Source organism: Anolis sagrei, chromosome 2 (assembly GCF_037176765.1).
Source record: "Anolis sagrei isolate rAnoSag1 chromosome 2, rAnoSag1.mat, whole genome shotgun sequence".
Taxonomy (NCBI): domain Eukaryota; kingdom Metazoa; phylum Chordata; class Lepidosauria; order Squamata; family Dactyloidae; genus Anolis; species Anolis sagrei.
In genome coordinates, this window is record NC_090022.1 from 76,415,634 (window position 1) to 76,433,865 (window position 18,232).

General features: G+C 41.9%; 1 protein-coding gene across 1 annotated transcript in view; it reads right to left on the reverse strand.

Annotated features, from left to right (window-relative positions):
• N4BP3 (NEDD4 binding protein 3) overlaps positions 1 to 16,969 on the reverse strand; it is a 32,999-nt gene extending 16,030 nt beyond the window's left edge. The window contains exon 1 of the mRNA XM_060765673.2: positions 16,742 to 16,969. The gene's annotated coding sequence lies outside the window, so the exon portion shown is untranslated. The remainder of the gene's footprint in view (positions 1 to 16,741) is intronic.
• Between the last annotated feature and the right edge of the window lie 1,263 nt (positions 16,970 to 18,232).

Sequence of the window (18,232 nt, forward strand, 5' to 3'; positions counted from 1 at the left end):
GCACAGGCTTACAGATGATTAAATGAGTAATTAAGTCAATATCTTCACAATCCAGGGTCAAATAATTGCCATCAGTATGAAAATGAGCCAGACACCCAGACTTTGCCAAAAGGCGTAATGACATCTGCAGATAAAGTGGATATGGATCCCAGGATCCTCATTTCTCTCCTTCAGAGACAAGCAAGCCAAATTCAGTCAAGATAAGTGGTCATAGTCAAGGCAGTCCCAATGGGGAAGATTCCCATGGCAATCACTATCCACAAAGCTATTTATATTCCCTCACACACTGTTCCAGAGTGTTTGCACAGTTTAGCAGATGTTGACATGTCAGAGTAAGACATTCTCCATCCTTCATGCACATAAATGGGTCTCCACATGACAAGGGTAGAGTGAATGTATCCAAAGGCTCTCATTACAACAATCTTGTCTCAGCTTCATTGGAAGACAGGATGGGATGGTTCATTATACAGTTGTTCCTCCACATTTGTGATTTTGACTTCAGCAGATTTGATTATTCATGGATTTGGTTTAAAATGTTCTCTCTGGAAATCTCTAGGTCCTCCAGTTAAACCTCTATGGCCCTCTAGCAATCTCTAGATCCTCCAATATTTATGATTTATTTACTTATTTACAGTATTTATGTTCTGCCCTTCACACCCCGCAGGGGACTCAGGGCATATTGCAATGCACATTATTTATTTATTTACTATATTTGTATACTGCCCCTCTCAGCCCTTAGGCTGGCAAATATTCAATGCCATAGATATACAACATATATAGACAGACACAGAGGCAATTTAACATTCCAGCTTTCCGGCTTCATGAGGGTATGCTTGATTCCAGCCACAGGAGACGCTGTTGCTTCACCGTCCACTTGTGACACCAAGATCTTGATGGAGTACTTCCTCATTCTTATGCACACTGCTGGAAGGTTTTATGGTGTCGTAAATTAGTTAAATTAGCCCCCCCCCCCCGCATAAAGCAGTACCTAAATTTTCTATTTGACAGATGCAACTGTCTTTCAGGCTGCATAGGTCAACAGCATGCTAGACTATTAATGGTCCAGAGCATGGGTCCTCAAACTTTTTAAACAGAGGGCCAGGTCACAGTCTCTCAAACTGTTGGAGGGCCGGATTATAATTTGAAAAAAACCATGAATGAATTCCTATGCACACTGAACATATCTTATTTGTAATGCAAAAAACACTTTAAAACAACACAATAATTAAAATTAAGAACAATTTTAACAAATACAAACTTATTAGTATTTCAGTGGGAAGTGTGGGCCTGCTTTTGGCTCATGAGATAGGATTATTGTTGTTGTTGTGTGCTTTCAAGTTGTTTCAGACGTAGGTTGACCCTGAGTGAGGGCTGGGTAAATGACCTTGGAGGGCCATATCCGGCCCCCAGGCCTTAGTTTGAGGATCCCTGGTCCACAGCTTACTTCGACCTGGGCTGGCTTCGAACTCATGACCTCTCCGTCAGTGTTGATTTAATGCCACTGGCTACTAACTAATTGTGCCACAGTCCAGTCTATACAAATCTGTGTTTGGCTTCCCGCAAAACTTAACCATAGAGTTGTGCTGGAAGACCTTGAAATTCCAAGAGAGGTGATTTCGCAGGTAAAAATTATTTTATTCACAGTTCTTTACTTTCATGAAAGTCCTGTGACCCTAAGTCCAGTGAATGTGGAGGGGTGATTGTATATCCCAGAGAGCTGATGACCCAGATTCCTACATCTTGCCAAGCCCGTGGGTTCATGGAACCTCCCTGCCCAGAGGGCTACACTCCTTACCTTCCAACTCCCTGTGTGCGCTGTAAATGAGAATAATAGTAATAACTCTTCTTTAATTGCATTTCCCTCTCTCTTATTCATGCATACATACATGTACACACACACTCCTACACTTGTCTGACAGCTTTGGCCTTGTGCTGTCATTGCCATGCAGAGGATTCCAACATCACTTACCAAAAGCTGAATAGGAAGGCTTCCAAACAGAAGAAATGAAACCAGCAGCTGTGTTTCATGCTTTGCTTCTTGCCTGGAGCTTTATACTATGTGTGGGAGGACTTGGAAAGAACTAGGACAAAGTACTTTAAATTCTTTGTGAAGTTAGGCTTTTCTGAGCCCATTCAGGGCAGTCACATTTGGGCTGTGATGCCTTGACTCTGTAATGTGAATTCATCCAACAGTCTTGTTATCTCTGCTGGGAAGCAAGGCAGATTCTGTTAGATCCCTCTCTCTTTCTGCAGACAGGTGCCCTGTCACTCTCCACTGCTCATTATATATAATTGGAAATCCTTTCAAGGCAGCATGGGTCTCTACTGTTCTCACTTTTTAAATTTGCCTCATGAAACCATACCTCAGCCATTCTATCTCTTTTTAGATTCCTTTCAATCATACATTGAATTACATGGCTCACCACATATGCAATATTCTTTAGGATATGTCCTGTTCTGCTTGACTGACTCATCAGCAAACACCACCAGCTCTTCCTGTCTCCAGTTTGTTTAGCAGAGGCTGGACGGCCCAATGTCTGTCTGGCAGTGAAAGCCTCTGCATCTTAAATCCGGATTTCACAGGAGTTATCCAAGGTGCTAAACTCTCTCAGTCAAAAAGTTTCAACACCTTAGATAGCTCCTGCAAAATTGGGACTGTAACAGTGCTCCATGCAGTCATGCTGGCCACATGACCTCGGAGGTGTCTACAGACAATGCTGGCTCTTCGGCTTAGAAATGGAGATGAGCACCAACCCCCAGAGTCAGACACGACTGGACTTAATGTCAGAGGGAAAACCTTTACCTTTACTTAACCTGGTACAGTTCTACCTTACCGACATTGGAAAAAACCAGTTTCTATTTCCAAATAATTCACTACCTATTTCCTTCCTATGTGGTTCACATTTTTCCACAACACAAGCCACAAACCCCCTTTCTCCCCCACCTCCATTTGGCCTTTCAACTATCCTTTGATACATACAGAACTATATCCTAACAATGTGTTTTTATGCCTTCCTTTTAAAAGTTCTGAATGCAACCACTCTGCCAGATTTACTGTGCTAAATCTTTTATTGCTCTGTACAGCGAATATTCTGCTTCACAGCATGACATCTTCCTCCATTCAAACATATAATGGGCTTACCCAGGAAGCATGCATTCACCTCAACGACTATATTGACAAATGGAGGAGACACATACTGCTTAAAATAGGAACAAGAAATGTGCAACCCTCATAGAAATAAGCAGATTTTAGGGATATAATTATATATATGGGATTCATCAACTGAGGGTATATAGCAGCCTTCATCAACTCAACAACCTCTGTACATTGCTAATGACCAGGCCTGTAGCGAGGGGGTGGTTTTAGGGGTTCAAACCCTCCCCGAAATGTTTCAGATTTTTTTTTAAAAAACTGGTTTACTGATGAATTTTAACTGGTTAACCAAATCCCCATCCTAAGTCTATGAGATGCAAAAAATTAAGAGTCCGTCCAGAACTGTAAGCACTATCTCAAGCAAATATTGACAATTTATTCACACTGTCATTACTTGCAGCAAGAGCCTATGTAGTGAAGCAACCAAGTTGGGGGCCAGACTTGGTGGAGGTGGTTGACAGGGGTGGAGCTGCAGGCTATTGAAGGTTGCTCTGCCCCCTGGTGTGCTCTTTGCTTCAGCGTGAGCTATGAGGCAGGTTTCAACTCCACCCACCCACAAAATTTTCAACCCTCCCCGAAATTTTCACCCCCCCCCCCAAAATTGTCAACCTTCCCCGAATTTTTTTTCTTGCTACGGCCCTGCTAATGACAATTGCCTTTTTCCCTGAGAAAATTGTCTATGCTACCTCAGGCAAAGATTAAGAATTTTGGCCACATAATGAGAAGACAGGAAAGCTTGGAGAAGATAATGATGCTGGGGGAAATGGAAGGAAAAAGGAAGAGGGGCCGACCAAGGGCAAGATGGATGGATGGTATCCTTGAAGTGACTGGCTTGACCTTGAAGGAGCTGGGGGTGGCGACAGCCAACAGGGAGCTCTGGCGTGGGCTGGTCCATGAGGTCACAACGAGTTGGAAGCAATTGAATGAATAAACAACAACAAACCTCAGGATGATAAGAGCTGTCCAACGTATATGCATGGTGGCTAAGCTTTAGGATGCAGCAGAAGTGATGTTAATGGAACAAGACATATGAAAATATTTTGCTGATAGGATCATAATATGTTGAAACATGCATTCCTACAGAATCTGAAATGGAGTACAATTGTGGAGAAGAAGTGAGTATAGTTGAGGGCAGGGGAGGAATACACTTAATGTTATGGGACTATACTTTACCTCTCATGTCTGAACAAACTAATTGGAATGTTGTAGTTCAGCCCATGGTTGTGGCTGGGAACTCTGGGCCTGCGAACCAACGTGAGATTTTAAGTCCTGAAAATGATTGGTCTGTGTCTCCAGCAGTTAGTGAAGGTCACATTCCAGAGAGGTGCTGAGATGGTGCAGAAGAGTTGTTCTCTAGGGAAACGAGTTCAGTGACTGAAATCCCGGGTGGAGAGAATAATGAGTGCAAGATAATGAGCTGGTTGATAGGAGACTCAGTTTTCGTATACATTGTGCTGCTCAACAGAATTTCCAAAGGTCACAGCGCTTGTTTGAGAAGAGACCCGTATCAGGAAGTCATGGGAGAAGGCATGATTTCATGTGTATATTAAAGAGGCTGAGCGGATTTTCTAGCCAGTCTGGTCAACATTGGTAATTGAAGCAACAGCTCTTGCTAAGTCCTAGTCAAGCTTTCTGAGGGAATTCTAGTTCTATGCTTTTGCTCCTGCTTCATGCTTCCAAGTTTGAAGTATTGTTCCTGGATTTTTGTATTGGATTCTATGCTGCCTTGTACTTCCTGGTTTTCTTGTATTTCTGTGCTGGACATCATGTTGCTTTAAGAATTTGGATTACTCCTGTATCTTGAACCTTGTGCACTATTTTTATGTATAGACTTTGAAGTTTTTATAATTTTTTCTACAGTGCTTTTTAGATAATCTTTAATAAACTGCTTTGCTGATGTAACTTGGACTGGAGTATGGTGATTAAGTACAGAGGTGTTTCCTGGCCTGGAGTGCAACAGGAAAGGAGATTCTGAACTTCTATGCTGTTTAACAATGAAACAGAATATCTCAAAGGTGGTGGATTTTCCCTCATTAGATGTTTTCAAACAGAGATTGGATATCCATATGGTATTATGGACTGGGAGTGGGAGAGACTGTTGTGTTTATCAGAGATATTATAGTAAAATATGATTATGTATGTGAAGTATAGTAGATATAGGAAATTAAAGATTTGTGTGGTGAGCGTGTTTGAATATTTTCAAAGGCTGATGTGTAAGATAGTTGGACAATTAGGAGTATGAGTTAGAGATGTGGCAAGAATTATTAGCAGAGATGAGTTAGACTCGGGTCATACAGTTATATGGTTAGATAGGTATATGAAAAAAGAAGTAAGTTAGCTAGATAGGGTCTACATGATTACTTGGGAACCCTTTGAACTCTACTATTCTATGGTGCACACACAACTTATAATTCTGGTAATGAGAAACTATAGAAAGAAGTCATTCTGCATACAAAAGGAGATACCTCTTTGTATAAAACTGCCTAGCCTCAGAACCCACCAGGTAAAATAAGTACATTGCTAACATCTATCTGCTCAGAACCTTTAAAAGATACAAACACCAAAATCAAATCCCCATCTGTGGGTTCCTGGAAAGAGCACTCTACAGAGGTGTGTAATGAAAGTAAAGAACACGTTGTACACAAATAAGGGCTGCGATGGAATGTGCCTCTCTCTCCCTCCAGTTCCCTTTCCTATGTACATTTCCTGTGTAGTCTCCAAACTCTTTCTCTAATATTCTCTCTTCCAACGCTGAAGAGCAGCATTGCCACACAGGGAAGGCCCTCATCCCCACATATATGTAATCTTTCTTATGGCAAAAGCTAGGCAGCACAGCCACTGACTCTGTGGCTGAAAACCCAACAGTGTCTGCACTTCAGAAGATCAGATCCTATATGCATGCACAAAACCCCAGAAACCAAATAGAGACTGCATGGTCCAAGTTTCACTATAGCTCCCAAAGGGGAAGAGGGTTGTAGGGTTATAGTTACTAAAGTTGCAGACATGGAGACTTGAGTGTCCCGATCCCTTTCCTTTCTCAATCCTCACATACACCAAGATTATGTGACCTAGGTCCTATTTTATTGCTGCTTCTCTGTCCTGGTCTTCTTTCTCCATCAGCTGCTTCCACAGTTACAGGAACCATCCGCACTCTGGTTCCAGATCAATGAACAGAAGTAGTGACCAAGATGCTTGGGCCACTCCGTCACTAGATAGTTAGATGGTAGACCCTTGTGCCCTTGCAAACTCAATGCGAGCATTATCCTTAACTGGTGATTATCAGCAGTTTTTTTAGGAACATCGTCTGCCATTTTAATCCCTTTTCTTCTGGCAATGTGTTGTTGCCTCCCTTTCCCCGAGTTAAATATAGGACATAGTAACTGATCTGCCAGTATAATGGCAGCATCTCTGCACATCTGCCACAAGCACATTGCCCAGTATAATTAGAGTATAGGATTGTTCACCTTGTTGGGTAACTTCAAATTTGTGTCAGAAAACTGTTTCACATAATGTCTTACTGATATATGAAAATCTCTGCCAAAGTTTGTATTTTAGGATAAAAATGACACCAAGATTTGAAGTAAAATTGCAAAGCTCTATAAATAGTAAGTAGAGCAAGAGTAATAGGTGTCGTATTGCTGGTGGAGAATAAATCCTTCAGGGAGAAATGTCATCACATTATGAAAAATTAGGAGACAATATATCTCAAAAAGGTCAGACCATAATGAACACTCTGCAGAACTTTTCACCTCCCACTTGAAATTACAAAAAAATGTTCTTGCTGCAGACAGAAAACTGACCTAATTTGGCAATTTCTGTGGAAATGATATATAATCTGTACATTAATTGGATTTAAACTCTGATTCAGTGCAGCCTGAGCCAAAGGGCTTTCAGCTACACTGAACCAGCTACTAATCAGCCTTCTTGTTTAGCACAGATATCAATATTGTCTATTGACTACAGACTCCAATAATGTCTGGATTAATGCTTTGAGACATACATATTAAATCTGATTCCTTCTTGCTAGATCAATCTCCCTGTTTCCCAAAGAACTAAGCAAATCTATGATCTGGTAAACGGCCAGGGAATTATTCTGCATCATCAGTGAAAGTGGGACATGAAAAAAAGGAAAATGAACAGGTTCCAAACTGAAAGTTTGGGGTCTTAGTTTGTGGCCTTGGATATAATCCAGAATTGTTAGAATGGGAGATATATGAATAATGAGCAAATTTTCTATCCATGCACTAAATACCAGGTGTACATCTGATTTATGCAAACCCTTATGAGAAAGGCACATGATATTCTACTTGGGACATTATTTAAGTATTTAGAAAAAGCATCCTCTTTTCAATGCTCTCAGACAAACTGCTTTGAATCCAGAAGAAATGTTTTGTTCACATTCTGTTGAACAATCACGAGTTACAGACAGGAAAGGGAGAAATGTAAAGGACCAGGATGCATCATGAAATTGTTACTTCATCACAACTAGAGAATGAATTCACTTTAAATCCAGGTTCTGCCTCCTGCAGAATTCTGGGGTTTGTAGTTTAGTGAGGCTGTTAAAGGCTCTTCCCTAAATTACAAACCCCAGAATTCTGCAGGAAGCAGCAACCGGATTTAAAGTGGATTCATTCTCTAGTGTGATGAGGTCCTTGGTCTCACCACCATCAAAAGCATTTTGGGTGAGGACATGGGGAAGGGCCTTCTCAGTAGCTACAACCAAGATATGAAATTCCCTCCCACGGGAGTCCTAGTTAAACGTTTCCACCAGCAAACAAAAATAATTTTATTTAAACAGGCCTTCAGACTTTAATGGGTTGAGGCATATAAGTTTTGTATGAGATGTATTATTCTTTTTATCTTCTGACTGATGTAAATGGGTTTTTAAGTTTCAAGTTAAAGTTAAAGACAGAGTAATGACTTTTTAAACTTCGTATTACTGTATGTTTAATTGTATTTGATTTAAATTCATATTGTCAGCAATCTTGGGTTCCATACCAGGAGAGAGGTGGAATATACACTGAATAAATAAATTAGTAATTTTCATCCTTTACAACAGTGGTTCCCAACCTTTGGGCCTCCAGGTGTTTAGTTCCTAACAGTTCCTAACAGCTGGTAAGCTAGCTGGGATTTCTGGGAGTTGAAGTCCAAAACACCTGGAGGCCCAAAGGTTGGGAACTACTGCAAAAAGTAATAATAATCTGACCACTTAGTATAAGAGTTATTTTATATAAATATGGCCATGTTTATCATTTCAGTCACCTCTATTCTGGTCTGGTTGGATTCTCCAATGGTTGCTCAACACTAATTTAAAGAATGTATAAATAGCTCCATATTAGAAATTGTGGAGGTGAACAATCAATTAAAACAAATGAATCCAGGTTGACCATCCCTTTTCCAGAATTCCAAAATTTGAATGCATCCACTTGGGTGGCTGAAATAATGACACCTTTGCATTATGTATAAAATTATCTCCAGGCTATTGACTATGTAATGTGCATATGAAGCATACATGAAATTCCTGTTTAGTCTTGGTTCCTAAGGTATTTCATTATGTATATGTGAATGTTTCAAAGTCTAGAAAGAAAAACAAAATCCCAAGCATCTCTGATAAGAAATATTCAACCTATATTTTTTTAAAATTACAATAAAAGGTATGGCCAGAATTTATCAGTATATCTATCAGGAAATGGTTGCTTGAACATCTTCAGATGAACTAATCCAATGTTAGTTGGAATTGCACAGTATAGAGAACACCCTTGGTAGTCTCCATTTGGAACCTTAAGAAGCTCCTCAGTGATTAGGAAGGATCATCACAGAATCATTCCCTGTCCATTTATTGTTAAGAATATCTATGCTGCTCAGAATGTACTACAATCAATTATGTTGGGTGATCCTGCGTTTCAATATTATAGAAGAAAGAGAAAGTTTTCGTATATATGTGTTTTCATCATTTTTCTTCACTGCTTCCAGATCTGCAGTCTCTGTTTATATGTACAACAACTGCAACCACAAATTTCAGCTAATTTAATAGCTAGAAAAGATCTCACACTGAAGCCAGCCCTTGTGATATGGATGGTTGAAATAGCAATTGCTTGGAATAATATTCATCAAACTATATTTTTATAATTGCATGGCCTGTAAAAGAGCTTGATGCTAGTGAATACAGTAGACTATTTCATGTGGTAATCTTCCTCTGAGTCATTTCATTTTTTTCTACTTAGGGAGTGCTTTTCTGAAGGGAAATAATATGTTATGTACCTTGAGAATGGAGTGGACCCTTGGTAGCTGTTGGATTTGGTTCCAAGAACCACCCCACCTCCATGAATACAAAAATCCATGAGTGCTCAAGTCCCATTACATACAATGGTCTCCCTTATATAAAATGACAAAATCAAGGTTTTGTTCTTGGAATATTTTAAAGCTGTTGGTGCTTGTATCCATGGATACCGAATCTGTGGATATGGAGGATATGTAGGGCCCATAATCTGGGAGGCCATGCCTACTTGTTGTTCTCCACATGTCTGCATGCAGTTCTCACCAGCTATGTGCACAGGTATGAGCACAGCACACATATCTTACTCCACTGAAGTTCACCATCCAGATTTTCTGAAGGTGTTGTCCTTTGAAACATAAGAGAAACATAATCCACGCACTGTGCTTATAAGCCACACAGTTGCTTCTCCAAACAAGGTGAGGCGGAAGCTGAAACAAGGAAGTAGCTAGTGTTTCTAAATCTAAAAATAGCAATTCCACAGGAAACAACTTGTGAAACCCCCAAGCAAGTAGGGATGACTCTTGGTAGAGCATTTGAGGTAAGGAGCAATGCCCAGACATTCCTTTGGGTATGAGTTCTCTCAGACTTGGCTCTGTATGGACCGGTGTCTTTCAGAAAAAGAATAAAGCCTCCCACAGAATTGTTCAGCTATGAGACTGCATTCACAAACACCCAAACCCAACTCATAATACAAAAGAAAAGTGTAGAACATCTCAAGACCTGTAAAGAACCCAAACATTTGCACATATGCAAGAAGGTAAGGGTTTCCCTTTGACATGAAGTCTAGTCAGGTCTGACTCTGGAGGGTAGTGCTCATCACCATTTCTAAGCTAAAGAGCCAATGTTGCCCGGAGACACCTCCTAGGTCATGTGGCCGGCATGATGGAGCACTGTTACCTTCCCATTGAAGCAGTACCTATTGTTCTACTCACATCTGCATGTTTTTGAGCTGCCAGGTTGGCAGGTGCTGGAGCTAACAACAGGAGCTCACCCCATTCCCCGGATTCAAACCACCAACCTTCCAATCAGCAAGTACTGCACTTAACAGTTTAACTCGCTGTGGCATCGCAGCCCCTCTAGTAATCCTACAGTGAAATTTCAATTTCCCACAATTCCACAGACTCTCTTTTCAAATCTTTTAAACAAGATGACAGAGACAATGTTTATGTGAATATTTTTACCTTCAAGTATCTAATAATCTCCCCCATTTTAATAAAACAACAAGAATATATCAGTACCAATGTATCCTACAATTTAAGTCACACATTCACATATCAGATTATATTATAAGGCTACAATACTAAATCAATTTACCTGGGAGTAGGCCTATTGAGCTCAACGGGGCTTATTACTAAGCAAATCTATATAAGATTGCAGTATTAAACTTTGGGCATTAACACACACAAAGATACTGTACAGTGAATAGACAAGTGCTGCATTCAGCTCAAAGTTGTTTACCTCTATCGGAAGTGACTCTAGATTCCAAGCATAGCTTTTTCCCATCCCTGAGAACCTTTTTCACTGGACCTAAAATAAGGATGGGGAACTTGCATTCATTTAGATGCAGCTAGACTGCAGTTCCCGTGTTCCTTCACCATTAGCTATGTTTGCTAGGGCTAGTAAGAGCTGTAATTTGACATCTTTCCTATGTTTGCTAGGGCCACAAATTGCCCGTCTCCTGTCTAAACTGGGAGCAACTATATAATTTGCTATACTCTGACTCACTGTGGTTCCCCTGGGTGTTATACAAGGAGAATGTCTGACAGATTCTGGTTTCTGAGCTAGAATTTATATCCTTGAAAACTTCCAGTTTTTCTTTCCCAAAGACACTGTCATATTGTTAAAGACAGAGTTATATCTGAAGCAAGGTGCAAGAGCTCTGGCTCCATTTTCCACTTGACCTTCGTAACCTCTAGTTATGGATGTTCCTTTGAAGTCCATATCTCTCTTTCTGCCATGACACTATTTCTTGATAAACACATTCTAAATTCTCTAAGAAGCCAAATCTTGGGCTAGATAAGAACACACAAAGTGAATAATTGCACTACAATTTCATCCAATAATTGTGTGGGAATGCAAAAATGAAAACCATTACTGGGGTGGACAATGTCTTCACCTTTAATGTCTGCCCTTATCCTGCTATTGCAATAACAGATCAGACTATTTTAAGACCAGAACAAAATGGGCATAGAAACTGCACTGGTGTTTCTGGCGGTTTCTGCAAAGAACAACAAATACAAAACCAAGCATCATAAAACTCTTAATTGAGTTTCCAGCCCTACAAACTCAGCTTGGACTCCTTTGCCAAGACAGAAGATACAATAAACCATATGCCAGCTTTAAATATTCATCTAATATTTTCTGAGACTACTTCTGTACTGACAAAGTAAAATCTGGTACACAAAATGAAGAAGAAAGGATTTGCATATAAGCAATTCCAAGATATATGATTAGTAGTAAAGATAATGTTTTATATGCCCTTCTGATCAGAGCCAATCCTGTTTGTGATCTGGGTTATACACTTTGCTTGCGGCACTGTTTCACTGTATATGTCTGGAAATCAACAAGATGAGAATTTACATCAGGTTGATCTTGTAGGATTTTTCCAGGGTTTGACACAGTGGGAGCCCGGGGGCTTTTGTGTTCCCTGGCAGCGTATGGCTTGCAGTGTGAGTCATCTAAAGCTGTCTTTGCCCTGTAACACTCTCTGCTTTTGGCAAACTGTGTTGTGCTCTGGGTCAATTGATCTGGAGGTAGAATGATGTCCTGCTGCTTCTCAGTCAATTGTCTTTCTATCCCCTCTAATGACACAGTTCTGTTCATATTTAAGGCAATGTAACTACAGTTGGATGAACAGCTTGTGAGCAGTAGCGGTGGAGATCTTTAATCCATTCTGAATTAATTTTTTTTGCGGAATCCTCCTACACAAATACACCTTGATATTTTCTCTTATCTAACCTATGGTTAATATTTGAAGACTGGAATTTTAAATATAGTGAAGAGTCTCAGGCTAGTTCTTTTAAAAATTTCAACCCCTGCAGTCTTGCTGCCAGATTGCATAAACTGGATGAAGTTGAGATATCCGTATGGTAGATATGCCATAATAATAATAATAATAATAATAATAATAATAATAATAATAATATAGACTTTCAGTTAATTGACCCCCACAGGGATTGGTAGTTGCTAAAATAATAATAATAGTAGTAGTAGTAATAATAATGACTTTCAGGGAATTGGCCCCCATGGATAGGTTAATGTTAAAGTAAAGGTAAATGTTTCCTCTTACATTAAGTCTAGTTGTGTCTGACTCCGGGGCCGGGGGCAGGGGGAGGTGTGATGCATTTCTAAGCTGAAGAGCCGGTGTTGTCCATAGACACCTCCAAGGTAATGTGGCCAGTATGACTGCATGGGGCGCCTTTACTTTCATGCAGAAGTGGCACCTATTGATCTACTCACATTTGCATGTTTTCAAACTCCTAGTTGGTAGAAGCTGGGCATAACAGAAGGAGCTCACCCCGCTCTCCAGATTCTAACCACCAACCTTTCAGTCAGCAAGTTCAGCAGCTCAGTGGTTTAACTTGCTGCACCATCAGAGGGCCCATAGATAGATGTTAGAATAGTAGTAGTAGTAGTAATAATAATAATAATAATATAGACTGTCAGTGAATTGACCCCCATGGGGATTGGTAGGTGTTAGAATAATAATGATAATAATAAAAATATACACTCAGTGAATTGGCCCCCATGGGGATAGGTAGATGTTAGAATAATATTAATATTAATATTAATATTAATAGACTTTCAGTTACTTGGCCCCCCATAGATACCTGTATGGTGATCAGATGCAAATGAGGACAGCCTTTCTATGTCTTTTAATAGTTGTGTTGAAGACTTGGTTTCACAGAGCAATCTAGACCTCCTGAAATTCCCCTCTGTCCCACTAATAAGGAGCCGGCTCAGATCTCTATAAAATGTCTGGCCAACTAAGATATTATTTACAATATTCTAAAGGGAATAATAAAAAAATCAAGCCATTGTCTCATTTTATATCTAGCATTGCCATATTTAGCTCTGTGTTCTCCTTTTGTGCTTGCAATATTTCACGCTCCTTCAGGGTGGTCTCTGCCAACAATAGGGTTGGGTTCCTAGCAGAAGGGGAGCCACCTCTTGCAGTGTGTTCATTCAATTCCTTCTAGTTAATTCGGTGATCTCAGTGTAGGAGGCTTCAAGTGGAATTCACTGCTTTGCCCTACGTGGGAGACCCAAACGGAATGAATGCATGGATTTCAAGGTCTCTTTCTTATTATGATTAGGAGAAGAAAGGGTAAGGTCTAGAGCAGTAGTTGTCAACCTTCCTAATGCCGCAACCCCTTAATACAGTTCCTCATGTTGTGGTGACCGCCAATCATAAAATTATTTTCGTTACTACTTCATAACTGTAATTTTGCTACTGCTATGAATCATAGTGTAAATATCTGATATGCAGGATGTATTTTCAATTCACTGGACCAAATTTGGAACAAATACCCAATAAGCCCAAATTTGAATATTGGTGGGGTTGGGGGGGGGGGGTGATTTTGTCATTTGGGAATTGTAGTTGCTGAGATTTATAATTAACCTACAATTAAAGAGCATTCTGAACTCCACCAACAATGAAATTGAACCAATCTTGGCACACAGAACTCCCATGGCCAACAGAAAATACTTGAGTTTTGGAGTTGTAGTTCACCTACATCCCGAGAGCACTGTGAACTCAAACAATGATGGATCTGGACCAAACTTGGTACAAATACTCAACACGCCCAAATGTGAACACTGGTGGAGTTTGGGGGAAAATAGAAGTTGATACTAGGAGTTTTAGCTGCTGGGATTTATAGTTCACCTACCATCAAAGAGCATTCTGACCTCCACCAAGGATAGAATGGGGCCAAAGTTCCCACACAGATTCCTCAAGACCAACAGAAAATACTGTGTTTTCTGATGGTCTTTGGCAACCCCTCTGACACCCCCTTGCAACCCCCAAGTTGAGAAACGCTGATCTAGAGGAACGAGCAGAGATACAACAGAGTTCACATCTTCCAAGAACATACTGACAAAAACCAAATGTTCAGCCAGAACAACTACTAAAACTTTCATTCATTCTCACAATTGCTAAAATGGATTTCAACATACAATATGCACAAAGGCATGTTTTTCTGCGGCTCAGCTGTGAGATTAAAATATCACAACCAAGGATGGCATTCATCCAATAGAAAATAATACTTATGAATCCATATTCAGGTCATCTGGAGCTTTTACCCCTCTAGTTAAAGCCAAAGCATGAACTGCTAAACCCCTTTCCAAATGTTATTTTCCTTCCAGGGGTGTCCCATGAGGTACACTTAAAAAAAACAACCTGTTCGCCCCTGAGATGTGGCAGTCAGACCTGGGATAAAACTAGCAGGGTGTTTTATGGCGAGACAGATATGACGCGATGAGCTCAGCTTTTGTGGGCATGTGAGGTTTTGCTTGTCAAGCCTCAATATGTTCAAAACAAAACCATACACACACATGGGCAGTACACACCTCTCTATAACGTGTTCTGGTTTATCCAGATCTGCAGCTAAGTAGAAAAACTATCCTGTGGTGTGGATGTCACAATGTCAAGCTCAACCAGGAGGCAACCTCTGTTCTGAGGTGAATTCCAAAGCACACACACACACAGATCACGTACAGTGTATCCCAGCCATGACCGCCCACCACACAAGCAAGGAAACCACTTTAACGGGCAGCAACCCAAAGCTCACCCCCACCATTACAAGATTTTGGCCTGCATAAATAGGAGATCCAGGGAAGTCACACTACCCCTCTATTCTGCCTCGGTTGGACCACGTCTAGAATACTGTGTCCAATTCTGGGCACTGCAATTGAAGGGAGATGTTGACAAGCTGGAATGTTTCCAAGGAAGGGAAACTAAAATGATTGAAGGGTCTGGAGAACAAGCCCTATGAGGAGCAGCTTAAAGAGCTGGGCATGTTTAGCCTGCAGAAGAGAAGGCTGAGAGGAGACATGATGAGGACCATGTATAAATATGTGAGCGGAATTCATAGGGAGGAGGGAGCAAGCTTGTTTTCTGCTGCCCTGGAGACTTGGACATTGAACAATGGCTTCAAACTACAGAAAAGGAGATTCCACCTGAACATGAGGAAAAACTTCCTATCTGTGAGAGCTGTTCAGAAGTGGAACTCTTAGCTGCAGAGTGTGGTGGAGGCTCCTTCTTTGGAGGCTTTGAAACAGAGGCTGGATGGCCATCTGCCAGGGGTACTTTGAATGAGATTTTTCTGCTTCTTGGCAAGGGATTGGACTGGGTGGCCCATGAGGTCTTTTCCAACTCTATGATTCTAAGATCACCTTCTTCTCCTACCCCATACCTTCCTCCCAATGGAGGGTGCGTCAACACCAGTGGTTCCCAAGATGTTTTGGACTTCAGCTCCCACAGTTCCTAACAGCTGGGATTTCAGGGAGTTGCAGTCCAAAACAACTGGAGGCCCAAAGGTTGGGAACCACTGGTCTACATTGTAGAACTAGTGCAGTCTGACGCCAATGCTCAATGCTATGGGATCGTGAGAGTTGCAGTTTGGTGAGGCGCCGGCATTCTTGGGCAGAGAAGGCGACAGCCTTGGATGACTGCAACCCCTGAGGTTGCACAGCACTGAGCCATGGCAGTGACAGTGGTTGAAATGTGCATTGACTCTACAACAGGAGATGGCAAACTTTGGCCCTCCAGGTGTTTTGGACTTCAACTCCCACCATTCCTAACAGCCTCAGGCCCCTTCCTTTCCCCCCTCAGCCGCTTAAGCTGTTAGGAATGGTGGGAGTTGAAGTCCAAAACACCTGGAGGGCCAAAGTTGGTCCATGCCTGCTCTACAATGTGTAGATGCACCGTCCACAGTAGGCTGAAAAGGTGGGGCACTGGCTAGCATATGGGAAAGGTTTGAAATCCGAACACTGTGTCCTCACACCCCAAAAGCACCAAGACCCTTTTGTCCCCCCTTTCTTCCAGCTGCAAACACATCTTGACCCATATGCTCGCCCCAAGAAGCCCTCCCCCCTCCATTTACCCCATTGCCTAACTCTGCTGACTTGGGAGCGTTTGCGAGAAGCCCCCACGCGTGAAAGACCCCATCTACACTGCCATAATCATGCGTTATAAGGTCAGTGAAGACGGGCTGGGAGTCCGAAAAGGAAGGGGAACAAAGCAGGACCCATCCCGGTCCAAGCGGGACGCAGCGGAGCCTTGCTTGCCCAGCGAGAGGGCGACTACTCACCATGCTGGCTGCCTCTAGCCATAGATGTCCTCGGACTAAAGCGGGACGGCGCCCATCCCGCTCTCTTTCTCCTCCGCAGCCCCTTCCCCTCTTCCTTCTTCCTTCTTTCCTTCCTTCCTTCCCTCGCTCAGATTTGAACGCCCCTCGATGAGCGACCAGCCCGGGAGTCTTTGGCTGCGCCTCCGAGAAGAAGGCGGTGGAGGCAAAACCCGGACTGGATCAGCTCCGCGGCCGCGCCTCCTGGCTGCTTAGGCGCGAAGGCACCCGCGGCGCTCGCATGCCGCCTCGAGGGCGGGGGTAAAACCCGGACTGGATTACCCAGCCTTCTCAGCCTGGGTGTAACCCCGCTGGCTCAGGTGAGATTGCGTCAGGACCAGTGGTCAATTCAGTTATTCCCCACAGAGCAGGAATAAATTAGAACTTCTGGGAAAAGGAGTGGAAATGGTGCTGAAAACGGGGGGAGTAAAGATGGAGTGACACCAGGAATCAAAAACCTTCACTCAGCATTCTTTGCTCCGAATAATAGGTCAAATGGGGTGGTTGCCCAGGAAAGCCTCCTTGGGAACAAAAGAATGCAAAAAAGGGATTTTTTTTAATTAAAAATATATAGAAATTGTTCTTTCTATAACTGAAATACAGTAACACCAGCCCTCCTTGATCTGAATGGGTCAACAACAACAACAACAACAATAATGAAAATGTGGTCAGCAAAGAATATGTCCAAAGGGTCAGAAAGGTTTTGAAGAGCAAATTAAATGGCAGAAATACGATCAAGGCTATCAACACCTGGGCCATGCCTGTCATTAGATACACTGCTGGGATTGTGAACTGGACACAAGCAGAGCTGGATGATCTGGACAGAAAAACAAGAAAACTGATGACAATCCATAACGCATTACACCCGCGTAGTGATGTCAACCGACTTTACCTGCCCAGAAAATCAGGAGGCAGAGGGCTTCTCCAAGTGAAACAAATGGTAGAAGAGAAACACGCATTGGCAGATTATTTGAAAGGCAGTCAAGAACCAACATTGAGGGAAGTCAATAGTAGTAAACTGCTTCAAGTGCAAAAGACAAAGAGGGAATACTGCAAAAACACAATCCAGAGCAGAAGGGAAAACTGGCAAAAGAAGGCTCTCCATGGACAGTTCCTGGCAAAAATTGAGAGCCAAATTGACAAAGAAAAAACATGGCTGTGGCTTACAAATGGAACTTTGAAAAAGGAGGTGGAAGGCCTGATTCTGGCAGCCCAAGAACAGGCAATTAGAACAAATGCCATCAAAGCCAGAATTAAAAGTCGATGACAGATCCCAAATGTAGACTCCGCAAGGAAGCAGATGAAACAATAGATCACACCCTGAGCTGCTGCAAGAAGATCGCACAGACAGACTACAAGCAGAGGCATAACACAGTTGCCCAGATGATTCGTTGCAACTTGTGCCACAAATACCATCTGCCTGCAACAAAGAACTGGTGGAATCACAAGCAGAAA